Source organism: Mobula birostris, chromosome 3 (genome assembly GCF_030028105.1).
Source record: "Mobula birostris isolate sMobBir1 chromosome 3, sMobBir1.hap1, whole genome shotgun sequence".
NCBI classification, from domain to species: domain Eukaryota; kingdom Metazoa; phylum Chordata; class Chondrichthyes; order Myliobatiformes; family Myliobatidae; genus Mobula; species Mobula birostris.
The window spans coordinates 62,823,287-62,830,741 of NC_092372.1; positions in this window are offsets into that span (position 1 = coordinate 62,823,287).

Below are 7,455 nucleotides of genomic sequence, written 5' to 3' on the forward strand. Positions count from 1 at the left end.
CGTAGAGCCTCAGCATCACATCCCTGCTCTTATATTCTATACCTTTAGAAATGAATGCCAACATTGCATTTGCCTTCTTCACCACCAGCTCAACCTGGACGTTAACCTTTAAGGTACCTTGCACAAGGATTCCTAAGTCCTTTCGCAGCTCTGCATTTTGAATTTTCTCCTCATCTAAATAATAGTCTGCCCATGTATTTCTTCCACCAGAGTGCATGACCATACATTTTCCAACATTGTATTTCATTTGCCACTACTTTGCCCATCCCCCTAAACAATCTAAGTCTCTTTGCAGGGTCTTTGTTTCCTCAACACTACCCGTTCCTCCACCTATCTTTGTATCATCAGAAAATTTAGCCACAAATCCATTAATCCCATAGTCCAAATCATTAGCATACATTGTAAAAAGCAGCGGTCCCAACACCAACCCCTGTGGAACTCCACTGGTAACCTATAGCCAGCCAGAATAGGAGCCCTTTATTCCCGCTCTCTGTTTTCTGTCGATCAGCCAATGCTCCATCCATGTTATTAACGTCCCTGTAATTCCACGGGCTCTTATCTTGCTAAGCAGCTTCATGTACGGCACCTTCTAAAGGCCTTCTGAAAATCCAAGTACACCATGCCTACTGCATCTCCTTTGTCTACCCTGCTTGTAATTTCCTCAAAGAATTACAGTAGGTTTGTCAGGCAGAATTTTCCTTTCAGGAAACCATGCTGGTTTTGGCTTACCTTGTCACGTGCCTCCAGGTACTCTGTAATCTCATCCTTAACAATCGACTCCAACATCTTCCCAACCACTGATGTCAGGCTAACAGGTCTATAGTTTCCTTTCTGCTGCCTCTCACCCTTCTTAAATAGCGGAGTAACATTTGCAGTTTTCCAGTCATTCAGTACAATGCCAGACTCCATCGATTCTTGAAAGATCGTCGTTAATGTCCCCGCTATCTCTCCAGCTACTTCCTTCAGAACCTGAGGTGCATTCCATCAGTTCCAGGAGATTTATCCGCCTTCAGACCATTAAGCTTCCTGAGCACCTTCTCAGTCGATGTTCACGATATATATTAACAATCTGGAAGAGGGTACCGAGTGCAGTGTATCTAAGTTTGCTGATGATACCAAATTGAGTGGAAAAGCAAATTATGCAGAAGATACAGGGAATCCACAGAGAGATATAGATAGGTTAAGTGAGTGGGCAAGGGTCTGGAAGATGGAGTACAATGTTGTTAAATGCGAGGTCATCCACTTTGGAGGGTAAAATGAAAGAGCAGATTATTATTTAAATGGTAAAAAATTGCAGCATGCTGCTGTGCTGAGGGACTTGGCAGTGCTTGTGCATGAATCACAAAAGGTTGGTTTGCAGGTGCAGCAGGCTATCAAGAAAGCAAATGGAATGTTGGCTTTCATTCCTGGAGGGATTGAATTTAAGAGCAGGGAGGTTAAGCTGCAACTGTGAGGTCGTACCTGGAGTACTGCGTGCAATTCTAGACTCCTTACTTGAGGAAGGATATACTGGCTTTGGAGGCGGTGCAGAGGAGGTTCACCAGACTGATTCCAGAGATGAGGGGTTTGGACTATGAGGAGAGATTGAGTTGCCTGGGACTGTACTCGCTGGAATTCAGAAGAATGAGAGGAGATCTTATAGAAACATGAAATTATGAAAGGGATAGTTAAGAATAGAGGCAGAAAAGTTGTTTCCACTGGTAGGTGAGACTAGAACTAGGGACATAGCCTCAAGATTTGGGATGGAGATGAGGAGGAACTGCTTTTCCCAGAGGGTGGTAAATCTGTGGAATTCTCTACTCAATGAAGCAGTGGTGGCTATCTCAGTAAGTATATTTAAGACAAGGTTGGATAGATTTTTGCATTGTAGGGGAATTAAAGGTTATGGGGAAAAGGCAGATAGGTGGAGGTGAGTCCGTGGCCAGATCAGCCATGACCTTTTTTGAATGAGGGAGCAGGCTCAGTGGGCCAGATCGCCTACTCCTGCTCCTATTTCTTATGTTCTTATGATCTTAAATCCTTGATGCTATAATACTTTGAAAACACTCACTATTGCTGCACAGTGCCCCACTTTGTCCTCTGAGGTAATGAACACATTATCTATATATTATAGAATTATATCACAGTATGGTGTCAAGTCAAGCTTGCCCAAGGTCTGTCCCATGACTTCATGGAAGAAGGCAGGGCTACTGTGGAGACCCCAGAGGTAGTCTAGTTCATGTATACTGTTGTCCCTCTAAGGTGAAGGCAAATTGGTCCTGAGACTCGGAACTAATTTCAACCTCCAGAATCCATTGTCAGTATGTAGGACTGTGAATATTCTATGTGCTGGGAGGAAGCCATTAAGGATTGTGGCCACAATGGGATACCATCATGGTATAGACTATAGAGTGCATTGCAATCTATTGCCGACTGCTAGGATCCATCCAGGTTCTTCACTAGTCACATGGGCGAGTTGGTGATCAAAAAAGTCTCCTTCAGTAAATCCGGTTGCTTCAATTCCTTTACTACACTTCGAACGCCTAACAGTGCATCAGCCCATATGGGGTATTGTTTGTGGGTTTGTGCAGGTCCCCTTCTATTTTAATTGGGTCTGCGATAACCCGTCCACAGTCCTGTTTGTGCCTGACCCGTACCCTTGGGAACTGCTGACAGGGAAGCCCATACCTGCCTTCCTTTCTCCGATCTCTGTTTATCAGGGGTCACAATGTGATCTCTGGAGGTTGTGCATGTTCACTTACCCTGACTTGTCCTGCCGAAGGGTTTCGGTCTGAAACGTTGACTGTACTTTTTTCCATAGATGCTGCCTGGCCTGCTGAGTTCCTCCAGCATTTTGTGTGTGCTGCTCAGATTTCCAGCATCTGCAGATTTTCTCTTGTTTGGCCATGTACTTTCTCCCTTTACTGAATCTATGATGACTCCTGCCCCACTTAGTACACCTGTTGTCAGGACATTACCCTCATTGTTGGGCAGATCCAGAACTGAACTGGGAGATGCACAGTCCCAACGTCAAGCATCTGGGCCTCACTGTTTTCTGCTCTCATTGTTTCCCCTCCTACATCTGTAATGTAAGTAGCCTTTCTGGTTGTTGGTAAGGGTGTGTCAGTTATCGACACTGATGTTCCTGTAAACACTAACGTATCACACTGCCGGCCTCCGATCAATGCTGTTGTGTACATCTGTGGGTCACCAGTGCTGGCAATGGCCTACTCCTGCTCCAATTTCTTATGTTCTTATGTTCTTTTGATCCCATTTTATTGAGAGGGGAAAGAGAAAAGATTGCTGGGGCCCTGTATTCTCTTTACCCACAAGGGAAATCCCTGAGCACTGGAGAACTGCCGATGTCGTTCCTTTTGTTCAAGAAGGGCGATAGAGGCAAACCTGCAAATTATAGGCCGGTGAGCCTTGCATCAGTGGTAAGGCAGTTATTGGAGAAGATTATTAGGGATAAAAGCTAATTACATTTGGAAAAACATGGATTCACTAGAGATACTCAGTATGGTTAGTGTGTGGACATGTTTTATGCACCGAATTGAATTTTTTGAGGAGGCGATAAAGATTATTGATGGGGTTCTTGTATACATGCAACATTCAACAAGGACCTTCAGGTTGAGCTGTCCAGAAGATTAAGGCACATGAGATCCACGATAACTCGGTAGATTGGATTGGTTTGGTCATGGAAGACAGAGGATAGTGATTGAGGGGTGTCATTCTGACTGGAGGTCTGTGGCCAGTGGTGCTCCATGGGGTTCAGTGCTGGGACTTGTATTTCAATGATTTGTACAAACATGGTTGATCAGATTAGTGAATTTGCAGATGACACAAATGAAAGTGGAGATCAGGAAGCTGAGAATATTGTCAAAGAATATTGTCACAGCAGGATACAGATCAGTTGGAAATAAGTGCAGAGAAATGGCAGATTGTCTATCCAGACGTGTGAAGTGTTGCACTTTGGCAGATGGCGCCAGAGAGTGGTGACTTTTTGTGTGCAGCTTCCAAACAATCATCAAGTGTTCCCATTTAGAACCACCATAGCTGAAATCTGCAGCCATGGACATTGCAGTAAGCAACATTGTTTCAAGTCATTTAAAATAAAAGACTAGCAATCTTCATAACTGATAGACCCAGGACTGCACACCATCCAGGGAATGAGTGCAGCCAAGGCTCAGGGAATGTCTCCATTGTCTCAGGAAATGTGGCTTCTGTGGAGGGTTTCAATTAAAACTGGAGCACAGGGCCCTAAGGTAAACCCTCCCACCATCGTCATCCTCCTGGCTAACGTACAGTCTCTGGAAAGTAACACAGAAGATCTCAGAGCAAGACTGCGGTACCAGACAGACCTCAGGGACTGTTGCTTTGAGAAAATGCTGACCTCCAGCACTCCAAACCTGAAGGCTTCACCTTCCACCACGTTCTCCAGACTCCAGGGAATGAACCTAATCTACTCAACCTTTCCCTAAACTCAGATCCTCAAGTCCCAGCAACATCCTTGTAAAGTTTCTCTGTACGCCTTCAATCTTATTGATATTTTCCCTGTAGATAGGTGACCAGAACTGCACAGGATATTCTAAATTAGGCTTCACCGTCGTCCTACACAACTTCAAACGCCTTATACAGCTTCAACTACACGTAAGGCCTAAGATTTGAGAAGACAAGAAGTGCGTTACGAATGGAAACAGCACTCAGAAGCATGAAGGACTTTCAATCAGATGTGAGTTTATTGCTCAAAGCTACAGGAGCAGCAATAGCAGCATCAGCTACGTCTTCTCCAGCAGGACCTGGTCACATGGAAGTTGAAGATGGTTTCGGTGAGAGACCAGATCACCACAGGAATTTGAAATGTGAGAAACAATGGATCACATGACTGGAAAAAATGTTCTGTTTCTAATGACAGAGAAACTCCCAGTTGCTGCCTGTCTGTTGATGTCAGCTCATGGTTACGATTGTCAAAGTGAATGTCTGGCGCCAAAGGCGGAAAGCTGACTCAGGGGATTGCAATCCACAGTATGCTTGGGACACCCTCTGAATGCACTGACAGCAGTACGATGAATACCTCAGAAGTAAACAATGATAATTGAGCAATGCATGTCAAATGATAACTATATCACAAAAGGTGACATTGCAAAAAAGTGCAGTAGGTTCACACTTCCCATTAAAATCAGTGAAGACATTGTAGTAAATGTGGATGATGCAATAGACAGCTCAATAATGAGGCAAAACACAACAAGCTTATATTTGGACAATTCCTATCATACGCATTTTCCAAAGAGTAATGACGCTGGGGAAAAAGTTAAATGTAGGTATTATAGCAGGGAAATTAAGATGCCTACATTAGAGCACTTGGAAGAACACATCCACTTTCAGCCAAGCACTCGGCAAAGTAGATTTGGTTCCACAACAGACAGGCCTATCTTTTCTACCCAAATCATTTGCTTTGCCTTTGTTTCAGTACAAAAGAAAAGGAGAGGCAGTCATGAGAACCAATGATATGAGCAGAAATGACCGTGAGGCAAAACCATGACTCAGCACCAGAAAAAGACGTAACTACAGGAATGAAGATCAACAGCACAGATAAAGCAAAGAACATTGCTGATTAGATTAGATTAGATTATAAGGACAGCCACTCCTCGTTTATTGTCATTTAGAAATGCACACAATAAAAGATAATACAACGTTCCTCCAGAATGATATCACAAGAAAAACACAGGACGAACCAAGACTAAAACTTACAAAACCACATAATTATAACATATAGTTACAACAGTGTAAAGCAATACCGTAATTTGACAAGAGCAGACCATGGGCACGGTAAAAAAATGTCTCAAAGTCCCAATAGCCCCATCATCTCACGCAGACGGTAGAAGGAAGAAAAACTCTCCCTGCCATGAGCTTCCAGCGCCGCAAACTTGCTGATGCAGCATCCTGGAAGCACCTGACCACAGTCCGACTCTGAGTCTGTCTGAAAACTTCGAGCCTCCGACCAGCCCTCTGACACCGAGCACCGAGCACCGAGCACCACCTCTGCCAAGCGCTTCGACCCCGCCCCGGCCGCCGAGCAACAAGCGAAGCCGAGGATTCGGGGCCTTCCCCTCCGGAGATTTCGGATCACACAGTAGCAGCGGCAGCGAAGCAGACATTTCAGAAGTTTCACCAGATGTTCCTTCGTGCTTTCACATCTGCCTCCGTCAAATCAGAATTGTGCACGGCATCCTACTTGACAGATAACAGATATTCATCACCCGGGAGGCCTTCCACACTGCGTCACGCTGCCATCTTCTCCTCTTCCATTCCGATCCTATGTCACATCTTTCTAAGGATTTGATTCCTTTTTTACCAACAGAGCTTACCTTTCGATAGAATGTGTATCCTTGGATGTTAAGCTCCCAGCTATGCTCTTCTTTCAGCCACGACTCAGAGATGCCAATGTCATACCTGCCAATCTCCAACTGTGCTACAAGATCATCGACCTTATTTGATATATTGCATGCATTAAAATATAACACCTTCAGTACTGTATTCATCACTCTTCAACTTTGCCCCAATATTACACTTCAACACATCCCACTTATTACAATCCTGTCTATCCTTCCTCACAGTCCCACTATATACTGCATCTACTTGTAAACCAACATCTTACAGATCTGCCTGAGTGATATCAGAATCAGGTTTATTATCACCAGCATGTGTTGTGAAATTTGTTAACTTAGCAGTAGCAGTTCGTTGCAATACATAATATAGAAGAAAAAAAGTAACAATAAATAAATAAATCAATTACAGCATATGTATATTAAATAGATTAAAAAACATGCAAAAACTGAAATAATGTATATTAAAAAAGTGAGGTAGTGTTCATTGTTTCAATATCCATTTAGGAATCGGATGGCAGAGGGGAAGAAGCTGTTCCTGAAATGCTGAATGTGTGCCTTTAGGCTCCTGTACCTCCTGCCTGATGGTGACAGTGAGAAAAGGACATGCCCTGGGTGCTGGAGGTCCTTAATAATGGACGCTGCCTTTCTGAGACACTGCTCCTTGAAGAAGTCCTGGATACTTTGTAGGCTGGTACCCAAGATAGAGATGACTAAATTTATGACCCTCTGCAGCTTCTTTCAGCCCTGTGCAGTAGCCCCCCCCCACTCGATATCAGACAGTGATGCAGCCTGTCAGAATGCTCTCCGCAGTACACCTACAGAAGTTTCTGAGTGTTTTTGTTGACATACCAAAGCTCTTCAAACTCCTAATGAAGAACAGACCGTATCTTGCCTTCTTTATAGATGCATCAATATGTTGGAATCAGGTTAGGTCCTCTAAGATCTTGACACCCAGGAACTTGAAACTGTTCACTCTCTCCACTTCTGATCCCTCTATGAGGATTGGTATGTGTTCCTTCATCTTACCCTTCCTGAAGTCCACAATCAGCTCTTTCGTCTTACTGATGTTGAGTGCCAGGTTGTTGCT